Raw genomic sequence first — 10261 nt, 5'->3', positions numbered from 1 at the left:
TTAATAAGCTTACATAAAAATCTTGGGTATCTTCAAAAGGGATTGACACTTAAGCTTATAGGCCATATCCTTAATCTTGAAATAATTCATAGTAACAACGAACTAGCTTTGTATTTTTTACATTTGAGAGCAACTTTTGGCATCTTTAACTTTTTGAAATGCACTCTATAAATCAAGTGCATACTCATCCGTAGTAGTGAAGATCTTGTTATGTTTTCTCAAGATGGAAGGAGCCTTAGTTATTTCTTTAAAAATCTTGAATAGAGACTTCGCAATAGAAGTATGCACGCGGGTCTCTATCAAAGACACCTTTGGTAAGCCATGGTACTTGAAGATTTGAGAAATTCAAATATTAGCCATATGAGGAGCTTTGATACTCTTTTTTACACGTACAAAATGTATTTGTTTGCTAAATGTTCCAGATACCATTGTTGCCATGGAGAGATCTGGGTAGCCAATGCAAAAAACTTTTCTATGAATCTTTGATAAGCACCTACCAATAAAATTTTGAAGCTCATGGAGGTTCTTTGGGCCCTGGACCATTCCTATATCAGCTTAAAATTTTGTGGATCCATCCTTAGAAATTATATGTCCCAAATATTGTATCTCATGCAAGAAGAACTCACATTTCTTGCCATTAATATGGTGCTTATAATGATGCAATGCTTTTCTTGTTGTATATAAGAGATTCGATAAAGCAGGTTTGTTAAGAGGAGAGCTTTCACAAAGATTCTCCTTGATAAGGAGGGAGTTCTCTTAGAATAGAGTCTATAAACAAAGAAGCATGCTCATTAAAAAAAATTCTTTTAAAGACAAATTCTATTTTAGATTAGTTAGATTTATGAGGAGAGAGAGTAGTTTGCCATCAGTTGTAGACTCCTTAACATAAACCATAGACATAAAAATAGACTTCTTATTAATTTATAAAAATACAGCTAGAATTGTGATACCCTTGCTATTTCTTGAATGGCTATTTCTCTACCTCTATGCTGAAATTTAATAACTTTATCAAGAAATTGTAAATTATCCAATATGCACATAAACCAAGGTGATCCTTGCAAAACATCTTCATTTTTTTAATGAGAGATGTTAGAAGTCCTCTTGATTAACATATCCATGGATGGGAAATAGGTGTTTTCCAATTAGAGGAGTTAACTTGAGCTTCTTGTACTTCAAAATCTCCATCTCCATCTGCATAGGGAGCCAAATTAGAAGAGTGGATATCCAATTTCATAGCCATATCTCAAAAGATGAAATGATAGGTAGATCTAGGATCAAAGAGTATGAAGGCATCTTGATCTCAAATCTTTCCCCATGCATAACATAGTGGAGCTCCTTGTAGACCTGAGCTATTGTGTGAAAGAACTTGAGTTCTTATGGGTTGTCCTTTTTGGTTCCTTGTTTAAGGCATGCTCTTTTTTGCATCTCTCAAATTCCATGGGAGAAAGCTTGCATTTACATGTGTAGACCTTGTTCTCCTTCTTCTTATTGTTGGTATTGTTGTTGGTTTTGGTTCTTGCCTTTAGAATCTAGAGTTAAATTTGCTTCTCCTTGAGGTGTGTCTTACTTTTCAAAATCCTTTGGAGCATTCTTTCAAGGAGGTAAGATTCATAATGTGACCATATTGTGATGAGTCATTTATGATACAGTCTTTGGTTTTTTTGAATTGACATATGCTCGAGCACAAAAATGTTGGTGCTCAAAGAAATCTATTCTCTTATGGACAATGGATTTGAAATGTCGATCCTAAAACTTACCCACAAACTTTTTAATGGTTTCTTCTCTTTCTAGCTTGAGGCTTCTCCAAGTAGTGAGAGAGTAATCCTTTGCTTTCTTAGTGAAAAATTGTGCCATGATAGTAGCTCTACACTCCTTCCAAGTTTTTGGTACCTCCGTAAGCTTTGAGGCTAGCCCACCATTGCCTATAGTCTTTTAGAGGTACATAGCTATATGGCGTAGCTTGGATCGCCATGAAATTATCACCAGCAAAGGCAGTATCAAATTGTTGAATGAAATTCAATACCTTATTAGTATTGTCGTAGCTTCTATAAAAAGATAGAAAAGTGATGTTCTTACCTCCTTTGAACTTTTGCATGTGATGTGCTCTCTTTTAGATAGGATGGATACAGTGATGCCCTCTCTACCATTCTCAATCAAGAGAAGAGTTTTCCAACAAATCAGAAGGAGAAGAGAATGAATGTGGTGTCCGTCTTTGTTGCTTGGATGATTTGCTATGGTTTCTTGATTTCTCTATAGAACAAGAAAAGCCTAAGCTAGGGATGAGCCTCTCTTGGACAATCTGCTATGGTTGCTTGATTTCTCTGCCTAAGCTAGGACTAAGCCACTTATGCTCTAGAGAGCATTCAACACGTCTTGTTTGAGGATATACCTCATCATTTTAGGAATGTGTGCTCTCAGTTTCACTCTTCTCATAGGGAAAAGTTTAGGGTGGATAGATAGGAGACGCATTCATGATGAAAAAAAGAGTTTTGCATTTTAATTTACTTTGAGTACGAATAACCTTCTTATGTAGGCAACACAGATGACGTTTACACATTTCCGAAAGACATTTGAATTTTCTTCAAAGGGCAAGATACTAGCTTGGCCCTTGACCGACCCTTCACATGGCATATAGTGCATCACATGGCACAGATGGTTTCACATGGCTAATGCTTACATGGTTGACACATTGGATAGGGAGAGTTCATGTGGCCTAATAAACCCCACACCCCAAAAACCTTCCTCTTGTGGGTTTTGTTGCACAATAGGTTGATGATGATAATAAGTAGCACTCACACAAATTGCCTTTCCTCAAAACACACAAAAGGGTGAGGTACACAAATTGTCTCCCCTAACACAGGGTGTACAAACAAAAGTTTCCCCTAAAACTAGGTAGAAGGAGCACAAAACCTCTGCTACACACAAACTAGGGTTGAGGAGAACGCTCTTCCCTACACAAAAAGCGTATGGCAGACAAAAATGAGGCTACACATTTTACACAAGATTTATTTTGGTTGGTTGATTTGGAGAATTTTCTTCCTTGTAGATATTTTCAGATAATGTTGTTGTTTGTTGAAGCTATCGCCATGCTTTTGTTTATTCTTGTTCTTTCATTGTCATTGTCCTTTGTTTTGTTCGTTGCTTGATATTCCATGTAATAGCTCAAATGTTCATGTGGGGTTTGTTGAGATGATTGATGCCTTCATGGTAGGCATGACATACATATCAAAGGTTGCCTTTAAGGAAGGTCTTGGTGCCTTATTGATAGCAGTTTTTAATCCTTTTATAGAGGGCATGAATTCAAAAGAATAGGTATAGACATACATTTTATGTGTAAGATAGTGCTCAAAAATTGACACATTAGTGCTTTGTACTTCTTCACTTGGATGAGGTAGCACTAGACCGTATTGTGGGAAGAGGTCCTTAGGCTTTGAAATGATAAAGTAGATGGAACTATGAAAAGCAAGAAAAGTGTAGATCATCTTCACTACTTGGTCAATGACATTGCAGTTGCTTCCCGAGTAGCCCAATAATGTTGAAGGCCGTAACATGACATCTTATGTTGAGTGTCGTTAGGGAAGAACATCGATGCTAATTTGGTGAATAGTATTGAATTGATAATAGTGGGTTGGTATGTAGTCTGAGTGAGAGGGGGGAACATTTGTGGGGAGGTAAAGGGGCTCCAGGTTATTGTAGCTCTGGGGTACCTAAATTTTAAAGACGGTGGAACAACAAGGAAATGGGTCAAAAACCTACAAAGACATGAAAGTGATTGTATCGGATTAGTATTAGTAGTAATGGCTGATAGATTTGGCATCACACAGGTGGGTGTTGCGCTACTACTTAAGGTGGAACATGAGCAATGAATTCACTTGATAGAAACTACTGAATCGTAATGTAGGTGTAACTTGTGTAGAGTGTATGCAAGTTGGTGTAAAGCAGGTCATAGCAATGGTGGCAAGGTCTCTATCCACGGGGTGTGACTGGTCGTGGGCAAGCATGGCTTGGGACCACACATGGGCAGCATAGACATGGGCACATCAGGAGTGGGTGGGGAGACAAGTGTCAGGCGATAGCTCAAACTATAGCGGTTGAACGCGGTTGAGTTACCAAGTTTGCAGGCTTGCTAATGACATAGGCCACCAACTACCGAGTTTGCAGGCTTGCTAATGACATAGGCCACCAACTACCAAGTTTGCAGGCTTGCTAATGACATAGGCCACCAACTATCGAGATGCTTGCACCAAATATCCTAAGCATTGATAGTTTATGCCATTGAAGTAGTATTGCATGCTTGCTAATGTGCTACCTCTTGCCCCAATTAGCATTGGCCTTTGAAAAGCACCAAAATTGGCGTCTCTCCCAGATTTGACATTGATTTGATTCCATGAGATGGTTGCCGAATAGAAGCCCAAGTTTGTTGATTTTAGATTGTTTCTCACGTTCCCTTGATGATGGAGCACTATTTGAACAAACTTGCACGTCAACAACAGTGTAGTGATAGATTCATTGACCTTTATGGGCAAATGTTAAAAATGCCCATGGAGAAAATGCTGAGTGGAGTTGCTCAATACAGTTGATTTGACGAATCGATGCACTTTGCTTGGCCTTAAAGTAGCACCATTTTCTATCAATGAGCTTATGTACACATGGTAACAAAATCAAAGAGATGCTTTGGATGAGTTAAAATCGAGAGAATTCAATGAAGAGCTTATGGAATCCTATAAATCGATTTGACTAATTATAACTATGCAAGAGCCAATAGGAGAGTACAAAACAAGCCAAAAATTATTATGCAACAATGAAAACAAACACACCAACTAATAAGAGACTAATTGAGCTCTTAGTTAGTCCTAATCACTTCATGAGGAAGTGGCCTATGGATGTGCCCTCAATGAAATGATAATGGACTTGTTAGAGCGTTATTCAAAGTATGATTAGTAATTGTTATGGAAAAGAGAGAGTGCCAATAATCTAGCATAAAGACGATAAGTATAATCACTATGGGTGATTTAGGAGATGCTAATCACACTAGCATGGCTCTGATACCAACTATAAGGTTTAGTGTGGATAGATAAGAGACACATTCACGATGAAAGAGAGACTTTTGCATTTTGATTCAGTTTTACAAATAGTCTTCTTATGTAGGTAGCACATGTGACCTTTACACATTTCCAAAAGACATTTGACTTTTCTCCAAAGGGCAAGATGCTAGCTTCTTGGCCCTTGACCCTTCATATGAGCTATAGGGCATCACATGGCTTATCACATGGTTTCACATGGCTAATGCTTACATGACTGACACATTAGATAATGAGAGTTCTTGTGGTGTAAGAAACCATGCACCTCAATACATAGTAGTCTATTTTTTGGGATAGCTTGGTCTTAAGTGATTCATTGTTTGAGGGGAGGGATCATTAGTCTATGTGAAACCATAATCTAGTGTGACAACTTTTGTAGCCTTTGTGGCATAGTCTGTGTGACTTCAATAGCCTAGGGGTATCATAGCTTGTGTGACATTGGTCTCTATGCAATTTATTTACTAACCCAAAGTCCAAGGGGAGGCATGTATCTTCTCTAGTTTAGTCATTAGCTTGTGTGGGACTTGTCATGTGACTTCCATGTGAGAAGTATGAAGAGTAATAGTATCCAAATGTGTTGTACAATGGCCCAAACCAGTCTCTTAGTTTCATGGGTCAACCCCTCTTTGGTGGGACTGATTTGGGGTGCCTCTTGGGGCCTAATATTTTTGGTGTTTTACACTTGTACTCAATCTTGATACTTCTACTTAAGGAGCCTATTTTATACAAACTTCTAGTGTGAACTTATGATCATTAATGTAGTTCATTTTCATCTTGTGGATTATGGCATTCACTATTTCTCTAATCATCATTGTGAATGCTTCTCTAATTAACCAAGCACAAGATTAACCTCCAGTCCATGCGAAAAATGTGAAAGGACAAATCATTCTACCAAACCCTATTTTTTGAACCCTACAAAGGCTAAGGCTGAGCAAGAATAAAGAAAAGCAAATGCAAACCTTGTTGCAAAGAAGATTAGCTCAAGTGAAGATGAAGGTGCTAGTCACTTTGCCTATAAAACTCACAATATGCTTTTGAAGAATGAGAATCTTATTGTAGTTTGAGAGCTAAATAGACTCTCACACACCTCTTTGGAAAGGAGTCACACTTTTTCTTTGATGGTCTACCTTCAATTGGGAGGCAAGTTCATGATGTAGCTTCACTCTTTGAGTATGTTGATTCACCTTTCAAGGGTAGAAATGTTAGGTTGAGGTAGTTCTCAACCCTAATGTGTGAGTCATCTCTTAGAGTCTTTCCTATGTGGCATATGTTGCCTTTTCAACATTCTAGTCATTATCTCAATCATGTAGCCCATATGGCACGAGTCATCTGCATAAGATGTCCTTATCCCTAGCATACATCTAAGGGATGCTTTTCAAAGGCCAATAAGCCATCTCAGATCCATTCTCAAGCTGATAAAGTGTCCTCAAAGGTATAATTTGAGTTTTGCATGTTGTATGTAGATCCACCTCTCCCTTGATTCTCTCAAGCAACCTCACTATCCATTTACTCTTTTGATTAGAATCCGTGAAGCTATAACAGCACACCCTTGTAGTTCATTTTTTGTTAATGCAAGTTATCACGATTCTTTTACATTGTGCCGGTGCTCTCTTGTTGATCCTAGTTAGGCTAGCAGCTTATCAATTGGTATGTACCCAATTTAGTGGGGCTTCTAAGGCATGCCAAAGTGATTATGAGTTGCACAAAAATCTACTCGCAAAGTGAAAGACCAAAAAATCTCCTTTCTAATTAGCCCTTAATTTACCTTGTTAAAGCGAGTGTCAAGTAAATCAGCCAATGACAAGTCCATAACAAAGGGACTTGGCAAAAAATCAATAAAAGAGACTAATAGGCTTTACTAAGTCTAGAATAAGGACTAATCAATATGCACATAACGAAGCTACAATTGAATGTTAGTTATGCACACTTATTCTAACTAATGCAAATTAGGTACAAATGTGATGATTATTGATGCCAAAGCAAGGAGACTTAATGCTAGAAGCAAGTAGAACCGTAATTATTGATGGTGAAGAAGCAAGTAGAACCGTAATTATTGATGGTGAAGAGGCAAAAAAATAAAAATGCAAGAATAAAACCAATTGAATGTCATGACCTCATATACAAGTGTACACACACACCAATGAGAAAGTGCAATTGCTCAATTAGTGAGCCTTATTAGAGAATATGGAGATGAAAAGTGCTTGCTCAATCAAGCTCCCGGATGAGGTAGTGGATGAAGGGATTGTCATGAACATATCCCACAATTATGAGTTGATTTGAAAGTACATTAGTGTAAAATTATAACAACTAGAAATACCAACAAGGATATATGTATGATTAGGAATACTGATCGCTCTAAGATTCTGATACCACTTGTTAGGGCTAGGGTTAGCTTGAGAGAGTAGCATTCACGGTGTGTGTGTGTGTGTGTGTGTGTGTGTGTGTGTGTGTGTGTGTGTGTGTGTGTGTGTGTGTGTGTGTGTGTGTGTGTGTGTGTGTGTGAGAGAGAGAGAGAGAGATACACATGTAGGCCCATTCTAATGAAACGCTTGAATACGAATTCTACTAGTAATTCAAAAATAATATTACAAGCGCTTATTTTATAGGTATCGCGATACACATGGTTCTCAACTCTTATTTACACACTGTTCATGCTTCCATAATGCTTATAAATGCATTTGCATAATCCTCATGCTCTCTAGGCTCGAGGAGGTTCATTCACACCGAAGAAAAATCATCTCCTAGAGGAGGGTCATAGGCTAAAATGTGAAGTGAGGCAAGAAGTAAGGTGTAAAGCAAGGCATGTTATGTTTTTAATTTGCATCCCAAGATGTATGGTCTAAGATGTTTTTTATTCTTTGTAGACCTCTTCACTTTCTCGAGAGATAATAGAGGTTTGTTTATTTTTGGGAAAGTAAGGGCCTTTCTTTTACTTGCAAAAGTATATCAAATGATATTTTATTCTACAAAGTTTGAGGGTGAACACAAGTTTTGGTTGAAGTACATGGAATACGCCATTTGCTAAGTGCCTATAAAGAGAGAGTTTTTCTGTACATTACACACAATAGCAAAAGCATTCACTTTAATGAAAGCACATGATAATGGGGAATAATTCAAAGTTTAGTGGGATTAAAGAATTGCAAATTTTCGGCTTCTAACATGCATGATTAACAATTCTAAGTTGTTTTGTTTTCAATTTCTACCATGTTGCGGTTTTTGGATCTTACAACGAGAAATTTTTAATAAATCCAAGAAAATATAAAAGTTTCAAAGGATCATAATTCATGATTTTAAGTAAAATAATTCTTTTTCATTTGTATCTTAATGATTAGTTTAGCTTTTTTATCATTACAAAGCACCAAAAGCATTAAAATAAATTGAAAAGCTAAAAGGCAGGCTCTAGATTTGAGCTCAAAATTACTAAATAATAACCATTATTTGCATACAAACACATGTAAGATCAAACATCTTACAAATTCCTCTTGCACTTTAAGGATTTGAGGGATCCTCACCAAAAGAAAGATAAGAGATTCAAAGCATTTATAGAGCCTTGTGTCATATAACTCTTGCTACTTGGGTTGAACACATTCAAGCGTGCCTTCTTGTAGTGATCCATTAGAATATCTACAACATTTTTTTAGTAATTTAGAGCCAATCCAATTATGAGCTTCTGTAATGTATTCTAAGGCTTCTTAGATGACACTAACACTGTTATAGACATTATCAAACTAAATATCTATATGAAGCCGTACATTTTTGTTTATCCAAGGGAAGTAACTTCTTTATTATGTTGATCGAAGCAAGTAAGATTTCTCTTAGGTACACCTCAAACTAGTTATGAATAAAGCAATCAAGGGGATAATATTCACCTCATTCTGTTATCTAGCCCTAGATTATCAAGTGGGTGGGATGGGTAGGCTAAGTGAATATACTCTCACAGTGTCCATTACAAGAGTGCAAAATGAATTGAATATACATAGCGCAATAGTCATTTTTTTGGATCCTTCATGTTCAAGGAGGCTAAGTGAATTCTCATATTTTCCATTACAAAAAGAAAAATCAAGTGAATATACATACTTGAGTAGTCATTTGGTTGGATCGTTCATGCAAAGGATATACAGTGTCGACAATTAAGTTATGTCTTCAAGCTGTCTATCCACTTGAAGAGATAACCAATGTTGGAGTTATTAAATTACTAAAAAAAAATTGTATCATATATATCCCTAATGATGATGGAACATATCTCCTCATCTAATAGAAAGAATATAGCTTCCATAAAGTATTACTAGTATGTGGCCCACATACTATTCTTGTAATGTTATATTCCTTTCAAGTTGGAAAATATATCAATGCTTTCTATCTACATATTTAGAGTCCATTAAATTTGTGAAAGTGATGCATGACACAGCTTTTTGATAGATTCTTACAAAAATAATTATATGTAAAATGCTGTGCAAATCATTCTTTATACCAAGCTTTAGAGTTTCTTGCACATGTGACTCCTATGAGTTGGCAGCTAACCCTCATTCTTGATGGATTTTGAGAGTAATCTACATCTATTGAGAGAGAGAGAGAGAGAGAGAGAGAGAGAGAGAGAGATTCCTCATTTTGGAAAACCTTTGTCTCAAAATGCTACTAAGATCAATGGTACAAACTAGGAAAGTTAATCTAACAATAAACTGTCGTTTGAGAGTGGAGTGGGTTCTAGTATTGGCTTCAACATTGGGAAGGCAATTGGAACCAGCATCTATATTCCTCTCTATTGGTTCTATTATGTACCACCAAGAATTCTCTTCAAATCTTATGAAACATCGCATTCTTTCTATTAAGATGGGAGACCTACCAAACTTTGAGTTAGATTTCAAAAATTGGATTTATGGGATTCGAGTTTATGGATTGCATTGAGTAGAATCCGCTGAAGCTAGGCAAACATCTGGACTCTTTTTTTACTATTGAAAGAAAACATAGTGAAAAAGAGGACTTTTTTCCTTCAAACTAGCATCTTCCCTTCACAAGACTCAGCCCCTTTATGGTAGGTACTAGCATTGGAATCTCAAGGTAGATGAAGAGGAGGATGACCTCTTTAACTATTAGAGATAAGTGACCATGTCAACTATATTGTATATTTGGAGGCAAACATTTGACCATGCAAGATAGAGATATAGAGATACTAGGGCCAA

Source organism: Adiantum capillus-veneris, chromosome 6 (genome assembly GCF_014529385.1).
Source record: "Adiantum capillus-veneris isolate H3 chromosome 6, ASM1452938v2, whole genome shotgun sequence".
Classification (NCBI taxonomy): domain Eukaryota; kingdom Viridiplantae; phylum Streptophyta; class Polypodiopsida; order Polypodiales; family Pteridaceae; genus Adiantum; species Adiantum capillus-veneris.
Note: the sequence above shows the minus strand (reverse complement) of the source record.